Here is a 16,407-nt window from a genome sequence, read left to right on the forward strand (position 1 = left end):
TCAAGCCACTGCATTCCAGCCTAGGCCACAGAGTGAGAACCCCAACTCAAAAAAAAAAAAAAAAAAATCCTCTCATTGGACTATCTCATACTACATACAAAATCAAAATGGACCAACAACCTCTAAATGTAAGAGCTAAAACTATAGCACATTTAGAAGAAAACATAGGGGTAAACTGTCATGATCTTGAATTTGGGAAGATATGCCCAATTCTTAGATATGAAGCATGAGCAATAAAACAGTAAACACGATAAAATGGACTTTACTAAAATTAAAAACTTCTGTGTAACAAAGGACATAATCAGGAATGTGAAAAGACAACCTACAGAATAGGAGAAAGTATCTGCAAATTATGTATTTAATATCTGTCCAGTACCTAAAACAACAAAAAGATAAACAACATTTCTACAGAGAAGATCTACAAATGGCTAACAAGCACATGAAAAGATGCTCCACATCATCAGTCATTAGGGAAATGCAAAGCAAAACCAAAATGAGATACTACTTGACAATCACTAGAGTAACTATATTTCAATCAACCAAACAGAGCACAAGAAGCGCTGGCAAGGATGTAAAGAAACTGGAACTCTTGGACAATGCTGACAGGAATGTAAAATGGTTCATTCAGCTGTGGAAAACAGTTTGGTTGTTTCTCAATAAGTTAAACATAAAATTACCATTAGATCTAGAAACTCTACTGCTAAGTACATAGCCAAAAAGAACTAAAAACAGATACTCGAACAGATACTTCCATACAAACGTTATAGCAGCATTATTTACAATAGTTAAAAGGTAAAAACAACTCAAATATCCAATAACAATAAATGGATAAACAAAATGTGACCTATACATACAATGGAATATTATTCAGCCATTTAAAAAATGAGTTACTGTCAAATAAAATAAATAAATGAATGAGTTACTGATAGATGCTACAACATGGATGAACCCTGAAAACATGCTAAGTGAAGGAAGCCAGGCACAAAAGGCCACATATTCTGATTCCATGTATATGAAATACACAGGATAAGCAAATCCAGAGAAACAGAAACCTGATTGGTGGTTACCAGGAACTGGGGAAAGGGGAAAATGAGCAGCAACTGCATAACAGGTACAGAGTTTTATTTGGGGAGGATGAACGTATTCAGAAAGTAGATATGAAATAGTGATTGCAAAATACCAATGAACTTTTCACTTTAAAATGGCTGTTATGTGAAACTGGTTTTGTGATCACAGTAATTTTTTTTTTTTTTTTTTTTTTGAGATGGAATCTCTGTCACCCAGGCTGGAGTGAAGTGGCACAATCTTGGCTCACTGCAACCTCCATCTCCTAGGTTCAAGCGATTCTCCTGCCTCAGCCTCCCAAGTAGCTGTAATTACAAGTCCCCACCACCACACCTGGTTAATTTTTGTATTTTTAGTAAAGACGGGGTTTCACCATGTTGGTCAGGCTGGTCTTGAACTCCTGACCTCAGGTGATCTGCCTGCCTCAGCCTCCCAAAGTGCTGGGATTACAGGTATGAGTCACCCCGCCTGACCTCTTTTTTTTTTTTTTTTTTTTTGAGACAGAGTTTCGCTCTTGTTGTTCAGGCTGGAGTGCAATGCTGCGATCTTGGGTCACTGCTGCAACCTCCGCCTCCTAGGTTCAAGTGATTCTCCTGCCTCAGCCTCCCAAGCACTTGGGATTACAGGCGTGAGCCACCGAGCCCGGTTGATGACAGTAACTTTTTTTAAACCTGAAGGGAGTCAGTGCTACTACTTTTTTCCCCCAGCATCTATACCTCAATGGAGTAATCTTCCAGAAGGATTATCCTTAGTTGTATATTAATATATCATAGAACTACTGCCACACTCATTCTCTTCAATAACTGTGACCAATCTTACATTTTAAAACATTCCTTGAAAATAAAGTCAAATATAAGCATGTATGTTAACTGAAATTACAAGGTTAAAAAAAAGTCCTCCAAAGACTCTAGACAAAGGCATTTAAGTCATATTTATCTAACTATAAAAAGATTCAAGAATAAAAAGTAGTAAAATGGGTTAATCCTCCACTGACTTGTATAAGTAACAACACATAGTCTTTCTTCCCTTCCTTCCTGGTAAAGTGTTTGCCAGCCATTATAAACCTAAGCATTGCTTCAAAGGCTGACTAGGGCCATCCAATTAAGTTACAGTCCAAAAGAAAAATCTTTACAGGAATATTTCAAAGTGAAAGCAAAGAAAAGGAAACCACTGACTGACATAAAGTATAAGCATTCAATTTCTAAATTTCAATCAATGTGAAATACTAATTAGTACATCTAGCAAGTGTTACTGCTTTGCACATTCAACCATGGCTATATGAACAAAAACTACAATAATGAGGCTTAAGAAAGAAAGCCTCATTAGTTTGTAGCCACACTTCAAAGCAAATACTGTCAATGGTAAATAGCTCTCCTCAGTAAGTTTCCCTGACAACATACTGAAAATACACTACAAAAAAAAAGTTTCTGTTTCTGCTTTTTTGCAGAGACAAGGTCTCATTCTGTTGCCCAGGCTGTAGTGCAGTGGTAGGATCAGAGTTCACTGCACCCTCAAACTCCTGGGCTCAAGGGGATCCTCCTGCTTCAGCCTCTCAAGTAGCTGGGACTACAGGCACACACCACCATGCCTGGCTAATTTTTATATTTTTTAAACTTTATTTTTTAGAAACAGGGGTCTCACTATGTTGGCCAGGTTGGTCTTGAACTCATGGCTTTGAGCAATCCTCCTGCCTCAGTCTCCCAATGTGCTAAGATCATAGGCATGAGCCATTGTGCCCAACCACAAAAATTTTTTACTTTAGCCAGCGGTTTTACTCCTTCCTACCATATAAAGTACTAAATGGTGTTCTGATCAGTAAATTCTTATTCTGAAGTTTGATTTTGACATATACAATTATCTGAAAAGAAATTAAGTGCTAAAGCCCCCAAAAGATTCTGAAAATAACATACTAAGGGGGGAAAATTACCTATTCAACAAAAGTTCATTAAGTACCATCATGAGCCAGGATGCAGAGATTAAATGCACTGCAGTTTGCAGGCAGATCAAAGTGGGAAACCAGCCAACCAGGTATCAGACCTTTTTGAAGCTTTAGTCATTGAGACAGGTGGTATCTATGCAGAGGAGGATAAACAGACCCACAGAACACATCCGCCCATAACTCTTGGATTCATGATATAGGTGGCTTCATAGAGCAGGCAGAAATCAAGAGGTGGGGCAGGGACAACTTGTTTTCCACATGGGCAGAGAGGAAAAAAACATTGTATTGATTAGTGACGTGTGGGTGTGGGGGGGGGGGCGGGGGATAAAGAAATCTGTGGGAATGATAAACCTAATAAAGGGAGGAAGAAGTACAGCAGGAACACCATTGTTTTATTTCTTAGAAATTGTTTGGGGCCAGGCGCGGTGGCTCAAGCCTGTAATCCCAGCACTTTGGGAGGCCGAGGCAGGTGGATCACGAGGTCAAGAGATCGAGACCATCCTGGTCAACATGATGAAACCCCGTCTCTACTAAAAATACAAAACATTAGCTGGGCATGGTGGCGCGTGCCTGTAATCCCAGCTACTCAGGAGGTTGAGGCAGGAGAATTGCCTGAACCCAGGAGGCGGAGGTTGCGGTGAGCCGAGATCGTGCCATTGCACTCCAGCCTGGGTAACAAGAGCGAAACTCCGTCTCAAAAAAAAAAAAAAGAAATTGTTGTAAGGTTTTTTGTTTTAATAGTGCTTAATACACATTTTTTAAATATAAAAGAAACCTATAGTCCCTGCACTAAAGGAACTGAGTTATCTAGTGGAAGACCAAAAAAGAGTAATTCACAGGGTGAGAAATACTTAGCTTGAGGATATCACAGTGATCATGAAAAGATACCTGCTGGGACATACTGGCTCATACCTGTAAACCCAGTAGTCCCAGTTACTTGGCAGGCTGTGGTAGAAGGTACACTTGCCCAGGAATTCAAGACTAGCCTGAGCCACATAGTAAAATCCCCATGTGTATTAAAAAATAAATAAATAAATAAATAAATAAATAGGCCAGCAGCACTGGCTAAAGCTTGTAATCCTAGCACTTTGGGAGGATGAGGCGGGCAGATCACTTGAGTTCAGGAGTTCAAGACCCTGTCTCTAAAATATATATATATATATATGGGGAGTATGGGACGGATCAGGACAGAGAAATGAAATGTGACAGTTTCTCTCTGATTTTTCTTTTTTCCTAAGACGGAGTTTATCTCATTTCCCAGGCTGGAGTGCAATGGCGCGATCTCGGCTCACTGCAACCTCTGACTCCCAGGTTCAAGTGATTCTCCTGCCTCAGCCTCCTGAGTAGCTGGGATTATAGGCATGTGCACCACGCCCGGCTAATTTTTGTTGTTTTTAATGAAGACGGTTTCGCCATGTTGGCCAGGCTGGTCTTCAACTCCTGACCTCAGGTTATCTGCCTGCGTCGGCCTTCCAAAGTGCTGGGATTACAGGCATGAGCCACAGCACCCAGCTGGTTCTCTTTTTTCGGGCAGGATCTGACTCTTTTGCCCAGGCTGGAGTGCAGTGGTGCAATCCTAGCTTACTGCAGCCTTATAGCCTTGGAATCCTGAGCTCAAGGGATTCTCCTGCCTCAACCTCCCAATTAACTGGGACTACAGGCACACGCCAACAAACCTAATATTTTTTATTTTTACGTTATAGAGATGAGGTTTTGCCACATTTTCTAGGCTGGTCTTGAACTCCTGGGCTCAAGGGATCCTCCTGAGTTGGCCTCTAAAACCCAATTTAGTTTTAGAAAGGTTACTTTGGCCAGGCATGGTGGCTCACGCCTGTAATCCCAGCACTTTTGGAAGCCGAGGTGGGTGGATCACCTGAGATCAGGAGTTTGAGGCCAGCCTGGCCAACACGTTGAAACACTGGCTCTACTAAAAATACAAAAATTAACAGGGCGTGGTTGCAGCGTCTGTAATCCCAGCTATTTGGGAGGCTGAGGCAGGAGAATTGCTTGAACCCGGGAGGCGGAGATTGCAGTGAGCTGAGATGGCACCACTGCACTCCAGCCTCGGGGACAAGAGAGAGACTTCATCTCAAAAAAGAGAAAAAAGAAAGGTTACTTTGACATGTGTTGGAGATGGGAAAGCATGCTAATGGAGCAGATTCCTGCAGTGATTCAGGTTAAGAAAGGATTAGGACAGCAGGAGTGGGAAGCGGAAAGAAGTGACAGGTTTCCAGATACATGGAAGAGTCTGTAAGACCAAGTGACTGACAGGACGTGGGAATATGACTCCTTGGATATGGGCTGGGTCAATGGTGCAGCGGCCTTCCAAGGAGAATTTGGAGGCGTCAGTGGTGGAAGGAACGGCAGGGAGGAGTTGTGAAATCATCCTCTGAACATATAAATTTGAGGGTTCAGTGTCTAATGAGTTTTTCTAGTGAGAAATTATATGAATGTGGGATTGGAGCTAAGAGGAAAACCAACAGTGATTTGAGAAACAATGGTATCAGAATCTAACGGCCAGAATGAGACTAACGCAGGGGAGAACATGGGCATTTGCAAAGCTCTGGCCAGAAGAGCTGGCCCCTTTCTCCCTACCCACCCACCATCCATCTTGGTATCAGACAAGTCTTCAGACCTACTGCCTAGGGTATAGCGGGCATAGATATACTCCAGAGATCCCAGGGTAAAGTTCTGGAAATATTTTCCTTAAAGAAATCAGATTATCGGGCCGCGCGCAGTGGCTCACGCCTGTAATCCTGGCACTTTGGGAGGCCGAGGCGGGCAGATCACGAGGTCAAGAGATCGAGACCATGCTAGCCAACATGGTAAAACCCCGTCTCTACTAAAAATACAAAAATTAGTTGGGCGTGGTGGCATGTGCCTGTAGTCCCAGCTACTTGGGAGGCTGAGGCAGGAGACTTGCTTGAACCTGGGAGGCGGAGGTTGCAGTGAGTCTAGATTGTGCCACTGCACTCCAGCCTGGCAGCTGGCAACAGAGGGAGCCTCTGTCTCAAAAAAAAGAAATCAGATTATTGTCCAGGCGTGGTGGCTCACACCTGTAATCCCAGCACTTCGGGAGGCCAAGGAGGGCAGATCATGAGGTCAGGGGTTCGAGACAAGCCTGACCAACATGGTGAAACCCTGTCTCCACTAAAAATACAAAATTAGCTGGGCGTGATGGCACACGCCTATAATCCCAGCTACTGAGGAGGCTGATACAGGAAAATCACTTGAACCCGGGAGGTGGAGGTTGCAGTCAGGGTGATTTAGATCATGCCACTGTGCTCGAGCCTAAGGGACAGAGAGAGACTGTCTCAAAAAAAAAAAAAAAAAAAAAAAATCTATCTATGATGATAATCTATGCCATAGGAAATCTTGATTAACAAACTACATCATTAGACATACTACTAATTTCTGGAGAATCAACTGCATGCAGTAAAGCACTCGACATGACCTTGTTTCCAACAATGCAATTCCCTTGACATCTGACAAGCCCCTCAGCACTGCCATTACTGCCAGAGTGCTCTGCTGGTAACCCAGATGGCACTGGGACCATATCCTATCAAATCTGTGATATGCTCTGCAAACTGCTTCTTCAGATGAGCCCTTTCTAATAATTTGTTCCTTCTTAAAAATAAGGCAAAGATAAAAGTCAGCAATTATCTGTACTTATTTGGATTCCAGATAGATGTTTGCTATATTTTATACAATGGTTTAAAGAACAGCTGTCACAAGTTCTTGTGCATCATGATCCCATAAAAAGTGGAATATGAGGTTAAATAACTTGCTGAAAGTAAATCAACACATTATCCAAGGGCCAAGCATAGTAGTTTCAATTTCTAGAGCTTTTAAGCCATTTTACTATTTTTCTGAGACAGAGTTTCACTCTTGTCTCCCAGGCTAGAGTGCAATGGTCCAATCTCAGCTTACTGCAACCTCTGCCTCCCAGGTTCAAGATATTCTACCTCAGCCTCCCAAGTAGCTGGGAGGACGCCAGGCTAATTTTTGTATTTTTAGTAGGGACAGGGTTTCACCATGTTGGCCAGGTTGGTCTCTAACTCCTGACCTCAGGTGATCCACCCTCCTCGGCCTCTAAAAGTGCTGGGATTACAGGTGTAAGCCACCACACCCCGCCGCCATTTTATCATCTTTAATAACTATTTTAAAAATTTAAAACTTTTTTTTAAACTACAGAGGAACACCAAAAAATGCTAAAAGAAGGAACCACTAGACATAAACAGTCAATTTACAAAATGCCTTATAAACATTCCTTCACCTTAGTTAGCTTGTCAGGCTGCTTATTTAACCAAAGAGGAAATTCCCTGCCTAGTACAAAGAAACACCATACTGTGCTATGAACAGATATTCTGACAGTTTTTATCTTGGGAATGAGGCTATTTTAAGAACAGTATGAAAAGGTTTTCACAGACACAAACTATTACACAGATATTGGGGACAGGCACAGTGGCTCACATCTGTAATTTCAACACTTTGGGATGTACACTGACAGAAATTTTAAAAAGAAAAAAAAAAAAAAAACAACTTTGGTGGCGGGGTGCAGTGGCTCAACCCTGTAAGCTCAGCACTTGGGAGGCTGAGGTGGGGTATTCACTTGAGCCCAGGAGTTCGAGACCAGCCTGGGCAATACAGTGAGACAGCGTCTCTACATTCTCACTCAAAAAAACCCCCACACTTTGGGAGGCCAAGATGGGAAGATCTTTTGAGGCCAGGAGTTCAAGACCAGCCTGGGCAACATGGAGAGATCCTGTCTCTATATATATATTTAAAAAAAAAAATTAGCCAGATCTAGTGGTGTATACCTGTAGTCCCAGCTATTTGGGAGGCTGAGGAAGGAGGATCACCTAAGCTCAGGACACTGAGGTTACAGTGAGCTATGACTCTGTACTGCACTCCATCCCAGGCAACAGGGCAAGATCCTGTCTTTAAAAAAATTAGAAAAAAAATATATACACACAGACGTATCATTCTTAAGTGATTCCCCATGGTGTACAGGCATTGCCTCTATACAGTATAATTAGCAGTACTAAGGATGAGGTGTTTTACTTTAAAACCTTGAGTATGGCTTGAATATTTTAGAACAAGCAATTAAGATGTATAATTAGAGGTAGGCATGGTGGTGCACACCTGTAGTCCCAGCACTGTGGGAGCCCAAAATTTCAAGACCCACCTGTGCAACATGGCAAGGTCCCATCTCTACCAAAACAGAAAACAAAAAAACAAGACTTATAATTGGCCAAGAAGAATGCCAAACATTATTTCCTAGGAAATTTCTGAAAGCCAAACAAAGTGAATGAAATATTTTAAATGCTCCTGTTTACTGAGGTTATTTTATTTTATTATTTTTTTTTTTGAGACAGGGTCTTACTCTGTCGCCCATGCTGGACTATACCGACATGATCTTGGCTCACTGCAGCCTCAACTTTCTGGGCTCAAGCAATCCTCTCAACACCCCCTACCCACTCCAGCATCTGCGATTACAAGCATGTACCACCATGCCTGGCTAACTTTTGCATTATTTGTAGATAAATGGTTTGGCTGCTCTCAAACTCCTGCGCTCCAGCGATCCATCTGTGTCAGTCTCTCAAAGTGATGGAATTACAGGCAGGAGCTACCCTGCCTGGCCTGAGGTTATTTTAACAAACAAAGCCATAGCAACAGCATTTCCTGACATCCATGAAATTGCATAATTTTCCCATAGTCTTAGAACTATAGGAATACTCTGTAAAACCCCTGCTCATCGATATGCTAATTTTGCCAAGCCATGTACCAAATGGTGGCCTCCATAATACATGTTCAAACAGAAGACATTCATTGTAAACTCAAAGGTAGCTATTGTGTTCCCAACGTAGCATCAACCTATTAACCACAATTCAGTCTAATTTAAGATGTCAATGTCAAACCACAATTGTACACTGTCTTCTTTATAGAGGAGGGCGGTCAGGAGACTTTGGGTTACAGGTCTGCCTCTGACACCAGTCAGTGACATAAATGCAATGAAAAAATTACATCTCTCTAGACTTCAGCTTTTTCAGTTTTAAAATGAGATGGTCCAAATCTCTAAAATTCTTTCAGCATTAATATTCTATCATTCTAAATGTATATAGATACATATGTGTCTAGAATTTGTCTTCCTAATTCTACAATTTTCAAATTCTACTCTAATTCTACTCTTTTCAGATATCTGTTTGTTCAATAGTACACAATGTGTATGTTCAAAAGGTATAAAAAGACACAAAAGCAAGCTTTTCTCTTAACTCTATCCCAAAAGGCATTCTTGTGAGGACTTATTCTAACACGAGTATAAACAAATACACACTTATTCTTTTCTTTCCTCTTTGTCAACCTCAATAGTAACCCATTATACACAATGTTCTACTTTGCCTTTTCACTTAAATCCTGGAGATCATTTTTTCAGTACATTCTGAAAAGCCTCTTCCTTTTTTAAAAAAATAACCACAGGGTATGTTTTTAAAACTGATTCTTTATTATACACAAATTCCAAACATGCATAAAAGTAGGGAAAAAATATAATGAATTCCTAAGTAGTCATCATCCACCTTCAATAACTATCAATGTTTGTTTTACTTACCTATACACAACCCCAAAGTATTTTTTTTGTTTTTTTTTGAGACAGTCTTGTTTACTGCAACCTCCAACTCCAGGGTTCAAACGATTCTCCTACCTCAGCCTTCTGAGTAGGTGGGGTTACAGGCGCATGCCACCACATCCAGCTAATTTTTGTATTTTTTTTTGGTGGAGACAGGGTTTCACCATGTTGGCCAAGCTGGTCTCAAACTCCTAACCTCAAGTGATCCGCCTGCCTCAGCCTCCCAAAGTGCTAGGATTATAGGCGTGAGCCACCATGCCCGTCCTTGATTTTGCTTTTTGAAACAGGATCTTGCTCTTCCGCCCAGGCTGGAGTGCAGTGGCGCATCATAGCTCACTACAGCCTCGACCTCCCAGGTTCAAGCGATCCTCCCACCTCAGCCTCTTGAGTAGCTGGGACTACAGGCACCTGTCACCATATCTGACTAACATTTGTTTGTAGAGACAGGGTTTCGTCATGTTGCTCAGGCTACTCTTTTTTTTTTTTGGAGACGAAGTTTCCCAAGCTGGAGTGTAATGGTGAAATCTCAGCTTCCTGCAACCTCTGCCTCCCAGGTTAAAGAGATTCTCCTGCCTCAGCCTCCCAAGTAGCTGCGAATACCAGGCTCCCGTCACCAAGCCCAACTAATTTTTGTGTTTTTAGTAGAGACTGGGTTTCACCACGTTGGCCAGGCTGGTCTCAAATTCCTGACCTCAGGTGACACGCTCGCCTCAGCCTCCCAAAGTGCTGGGATTACAGGCCTGAGCCACTGCGCTTGGCCCCAGGCTAGTCTTTAACTTCTGGACTCAAGGGATCCACCCACCTTAACCTGCCAAAGTGTTGAGATTACAGGCATGAGCCACTGGGCCTGGCCAGGAGTTTGAGGCTGCAGTGCTCTATGATCAAGCCTATGAACAGCCACTGCACTCCGGCTGGGCAGTATAGTGAGACTCCATTTCAAATATATGTATATTTATATTCACACACATTTGGCTGGGCGTAGTGGCTCACGCTTGTAATCCCAATACTTTGGGAGACCGAGGCAGATGGATTGCTTGAGGTCAGGAGTGACAACATGGTAAAACTCTGTCTCTACTAAAACACAAAAATTGGCTGGGTGTGGTAACACACGTCTGTAATCTCAGCTGCTAGGGAGGATGAGGTAGGGTAATTGCTTGAATCCAGGAGGGGGAGGTTGCAGTGAACTGATACCACACCACTACACTCCAGCCTGGGCAACAGAGTAAGACTCCATCTCAAAAAAAAATACACACACACACATACACATACACAAACACACACATATATATTTGATATCTGTATACTGACTTTATAGTCTATGCCATGCTAAATTCACTTATTTGTTCTAGTAGTTTTTTGGTGGATTCCTTAGGATTTTCTATACAGATGATCATGTTATCAACAAATAAAGATAGTTTTGCTTCTTCCCCTGTAATTTGTATGTCTTTTATTTCTCATTCATGCCCTACTGTACTGGCTAGGGCTTCCAGAATAATGTTGAATAGAAGTGTAAGAACAGACAACCTTGTCTATTCCCAATCTTAGGGGGAATGTATTCATTTTTTCAATATTAAGTAGGATGTTAGCTGTTTGGGGAAGATGTCCTTTATCAGGTTAAGGAAGTTCCATTCCTAGTGCTGAGATTTTTTATTATTATTATAAATGGACATTGAATTTTGCCAAATGCCTTTTCTTAATCTATTGATAAGATAATATGGTGGTTGTTTTTTTAGTCTGTCAGTGTGGAAAATTACACTGACCAATTTTTTATGGTAAAACAGCCTTGTATTTCTGGAATAAATCCCAGTTAGTCATGATGTATTCTTCTTGCATACTGCTGGATGCAAGTTGCTAATGTCTAGTTTAGGGTTTTGGGGTCTCTGTTCACGAAGGATACAGTGTGAAGTTCTCTTTTCTTATAATGTACAGTCTTGGTACCAAGTAATACTGGCTTTATAAAATAGGCAAGTGTTCCCTCCTATTTTCTAAAAAATAAGGAAATTGGCCAGGCACGGTGGCTCGTGTCTGTAATCCCAGTACTTTGGGAGGCTGAGGCGGGCAGATCACGAGGTCAGGAGTTCAAGACCAGCCTGCCCAACATGGTGAAACCCTGCCTGTACTAAAAAATACAAAAATCAGACAGGTGGGGGCACGCAACAGTAACCCCAAGGTACTCAGGAGGCTGAGGCAGAACAATCACTTGAACCTGGGAGGTGGAGGTTGCAATGAGCCGAGATCACGCCATTGCACTCCAGCCTGAGTGACAGAGCAAGATTCCATCTCAAAAAAAATGTATACTTCTTTTATTTTCTAAAAAAATAAAGAAATTGTTTAGAATTATACTATTTCTTTTTAAAATATCTGTTAGAGTTCACCAGTGAAGCCAACTGGGACTAGAGTTTTTAGTTTTTTTTTTTTTGGGGGGTCAGGTATTTTCATTTTTTTAAAGAAAAAATATAGTCCCTGCTGCTCAGAGGGCTGAGGTGGAAGAATCACTTGAACCTGGGAGGTGGAGGTTGCAGAGAGCTGAGATTGCACCACTGCACTCCAGCCTGGTGTCAGAGCGAGACTCCATCTCAAAAAAAAACAAATAAAAGAAAAAGAAAAAAATTTCTTTTTATTTATTTTCTGCCGAAGGGATGTCGGAGAGGGGTGGAGTTTTTAACTACAAATTCAATTTCTTTAATAGACATAGGTTTATTTATTTCCTCTTAAGGAAGCTTTAATAGTCTGTATATCTTTCAAGAAATTTGGATAAAAACTCAAGACAACAGGGTTTGAGGAACTTCCAGCTAAACATGTGAAGGTCCCTAGAAGTTGGTGCACCCAGGGAAGGCATGGAAGCTCAGTGCCCTTCCCCCATACCTTCCCTATGCATCTCTTCATCTGTATCCTTCACAATATCCTTTATAATAAACCAGTAAATATAAGACCCTGGTTAGGAGCAGAATGGGACAATCTCAAGAGAGAAAGGCATGATAGGAGTCACGAAGGGACTGTGTATTTTAAATGCAGGACATACTGTTCCTGGCTGTGTCTGTGACACTGGCAGACAAGACACCTTAAGATGCTTAACAATATAAGAAATAAAGCCCTAGAAAGAAAGGATAAATGCCTGAGGTAATGGATAGATACCCCATTTACCCTGATGTGATTGTTACTCATAGTATACCCGTATCAAAATATCTTATGTACCAGTAAAAATTAAAAATGGAATTTGAAAAAATTGTCCATTTCATTGAAAATACTGATTTGACTGCCGTATAGTTGTTTACAATATTTCCCTTATCCTTCTGATATCTGGAAAACCAATACTGATTCTTTCTATGGAATACTGATATGGCTGATTTCATGACCAACAGGAAATATACAAGATAAGTCTGAAACATCTTGTCAAATCATACACTGAAGAAGCTATCAAAAACCACCAGGACTGTATAAAAAGGACTCAGGAGTTCACTTGAAAAGGCTCACACTGGTCAAAAATTGGCCGGTAAGAATGACAACTACAATATACTAGAATATCAAATATATTTAAATCTATGAGTTTATACTGATCATTTTTAAAAATTAAAAACAGAACTGGTAACCACTGAAGTATGCCAATGAACCAACTCATTAATTTGGGGAATAATGACAAATGGGGGGGGGAATCAATCATTTATAATGTATTTTCTATTTAGTTATTTTTAGGTATAATTATGGAATTTTGCTTATTATTTAAAGAGAGTATTCTGTTTTAGAAGTACTTACTTAAAATTTACAGATAAAATTAATGGTGTTTGAGATTTGACCCAAAATAATAGAGGAGGGGGAGGAGTGGTCTCCTCCCTAGGTTGGGTGTAGTAGCTGTAATACGAGCACTTTGGAAGGATGAAGCAGGTGTATCACCTGATGTCGGGAGTTAGAGAGCAGCCCGACCAACATGGAGAAACCTCGTCTCTACTAAAAATACAAAAGTAGCTGGCCGTGGTGGTGCATGCCTATAATCCCAGCTACTCAGGAGGCTGAGGCAGGAGAATTGCTTGAACCAGGGAGGCAGAAGTAGCAGTGAGCCCAGATGGCACCACTGTACTGTAGCCTGGGGAACAAGAGCAAAACCCTGTCTCAACAAAAAATAAAAGAATATACATCCTACAAAATTGACCATGAGATGATAACAGTTGAAGCTAAGTGAGGAGTACATGGGGGTCCATTATGCTATTCAGTCCACTTTTGAACAGCTTTTAGGTTTGCCATAATAAAAATTTTTTTAGGCCAGGCATGGTGGCTCATGCCTGTAATCCCAGTACTTTGGGAGGCCAAGTGGATCGCTTGGGCCCAGAAGTTCTAGACCAGCCTGGACAACATGGAGAAACCCTATCTCTACAGAAACTTAAAAATTAGTTGGCCATGGTGGTGCACACCTGTAACCTTAGCAATAATAGGGAGGCTGAGGTGGGAGGAGCACTTGAGCCTGGGAGGTTGAGGCTTCAGTGAGCCATGATCATCCCACTATACTGCAGCCTGGGTGACAGAGCAAGACCCTGTATCCCTGCACCCTGCAAAAAAAAAAAAAAAAAAAAAAAAAAAAAAAAAATTTAATGCATTGGTATTCTTAGCTGTTTGTATTTTCATTTTTTTTTTTTTTTTTTTTTTTTAAAGATGCCGGGCGCGGTGGCTCAAGCCTGTAATCCCAACACTTTGGGAGGCCGAGGAGGGTAGATCACGAGGTCAAGAGATCAAGACCATCCTGGTCAACATGGTGAAACCCCATCTCTACTAAAAATACAAAAAATTAGCTGGGCATGGTGGTGCGTGCCTGTAATCCCAGCTACTCAGGAGGCTGAGGCAGGAGAATTGCCTGAACCCAGGAGGCGGAGGTTGCGGTGAGCCGAGATCGCGCCATTGCACTCCAGCCTGGGTAACATGAGTGAAACTCCATCTCAAAAAAAAAAAAAAGAAACATGCTGAGATTTTGATTGGTATTGCAAAACAAAATATATTTGGGAAAAACTGTATGTCTTCTAATCCATTGGCATAGCTTTTCACTTATATAGGTCCTTCAAGTCTTTTCTAACTTGAACTAGCATAATTAGAAGGTCCTGGCCCGTCCAAGATTATAATGAAATTATCCCAGGTTTTCTTCTAGTAATTTATGGTTGCAGTTTTTAATGTCTGTACTTCCCATCTATGTGAAAATTATTCTGATTATAAATATGAGGAAAGAATCCAACTATACTTTTTTTCAGGTATCTGCCAGTTGTTCCTATACACATTAAAGTCTATTTCTGGACTATCTATTCGGTTCTATTGATTCATTTGCCAGTTCATGATCCAACTTAGTAGCATTCTATTTTAAGTACCACAGTCTGCAATATGGTTTCATGGAACTAACATCATCATACCTGCCCTTCAATCTTCTTTTTTCAGAGTTTTACTGGCTTTTCCTACAAGGTTTATTATCCAACTGAACTCAGAAACTGCATGAGTGGTTTACACACACACACACACACACACACACACACACACACACACACAAACACACACACACACCCCCCTCATAATTTCTGTAAGAATCAAGTTGAATTTATAGATTAATTTACAAGAATTAACATGATGTTGAACCTTCCTACTTAAGAGCATGGTACCTTTTCAAGTTTTTTCAATAACATTTAAAAAGTTTTATCTGCATGGACCTTATTCATGTCTTAAGCTTATTCTTTTTTGTTACTGTTATAATGGGTTCCTAACTCCATCCTATGGTTTATTATTTCAAAGGAGTCACAGAAAATTTTTACAGGTTAGTATTAAAATACTAATTTCAGACATAAGCACAATCAAGTGCTTATTATGAGGAAATTATTTTTTAAAGTAAAGAAGAAATTTTTACTTTATACCAATGGATCGTAAACCACGATGGCCTGGCCAGATGCCCAGCTAAGAGCCATGAGATATGAAAGTCGTGCCTCACAGTGGGGCCAGGGCTAGAGCTGGGCAGAGGAGCAATAACCAGAGAGTAGACAGGACACAAACAGCTCTTCACAGATGTACTAATTCAAGTTTATCATTCCGGCAAAAATGAGAACGTAAAAAAAGAGCCAATCATATGGCGAGCCAGGAACAAAACATTAACTATATAGGAGAAAATTAAGATAGAAAGATAGTTGGAAGATCAGGAGTTATCACAAGAAATCATAGAAAAAGCTAGGTAACAACTGCATTCAGATTGAGAATTCTTGGCTAAGAGTTTCTGTACCTGAGACAACCCATTGCTCTAAGACTCACAGAATGAACAGACATAAATGTGGAGAGTCCACAGTGGACCAACATGTTTCAATTATTCCAACAATATAGCAAATTAATATAAATAATTTTTTTTTTTTTTGAAGACACATGGTCTCGCTTAGTCACCCAGGCTGCAGTGCAGTGGTGCGATTATGGCTCACTGCAGCCTCAGACTCCTGGGCTGAAGTGATCCTACCGCCTTAGCCTCCAGAGTGGCTGAGATTAGTGGTACCAGCCACCACGCTACGCAATATAAATAAATCTCATATACTCAAAACACCTATTACAGGAATTGTAAGAAACTGATAACACTGGTTGCCTATGGGGAAAGAAACTGAGTGCCTAAATGACTGGGAAAGACAAGCATGGGAGGGAGAATTTCCACTGCATTCCACTTGTTCCTTTCAAATTCTGAATAATGTATTGCCTATTCAAGAATAAACCTGGGCCGGGCGCGGTGGCTCAAGCCTGTAATCCCAGCACTTTGGGAGGCCGAGGCGGGTGGATC

At 41.1% G+C, this 16,407-nt stretch overlaps 1 protein-coding gene and 1 long non-coding RNA gene across 2 annotated transcripts in view; both read right to left on the reverse strand.

The window, feature by feature from the left end:
* NUDT3 (nudix hydrolase 3) overlaps nt 1-16,407 on the reverse strand; it is a 124,047-nt gene that overhangs the window by 66,227 nt on the left and 41,413 nt on the right. The window lies entirely within an intron of this gene.
* LOC116533643 overlaps nt 14,567-16,407 on the reverse strand; it is a 2,082-nt gene continuing 241 nt past the window's right edge. The window contains exon 2 of the long non-coding RNA XR_004261384.1: nt 14,567-16,342. This is a non-coding gene — a long non-coding RNA (uncharacterized LOC116533643). The remainder of the gene's footprint in view (nt 16,343-16,407) is intronic.

The sequence above is a fragment of the Sapajus apella genome, unplaced genomic scaffold (genome assembly GCF_009761245.1).
Source record: "Sapajus apella isolate SASKATOON/1434 unplaced genomic scaffold, GSC_monkey_1.0 scaffold83, whole genome shotgun sequence".
Classification (NCBI taxonomy): Eukaryota; Metazoa; Chordata; class Mammalia; order Primates; family Cebidae; genus Sapajus; species Sapajus apella.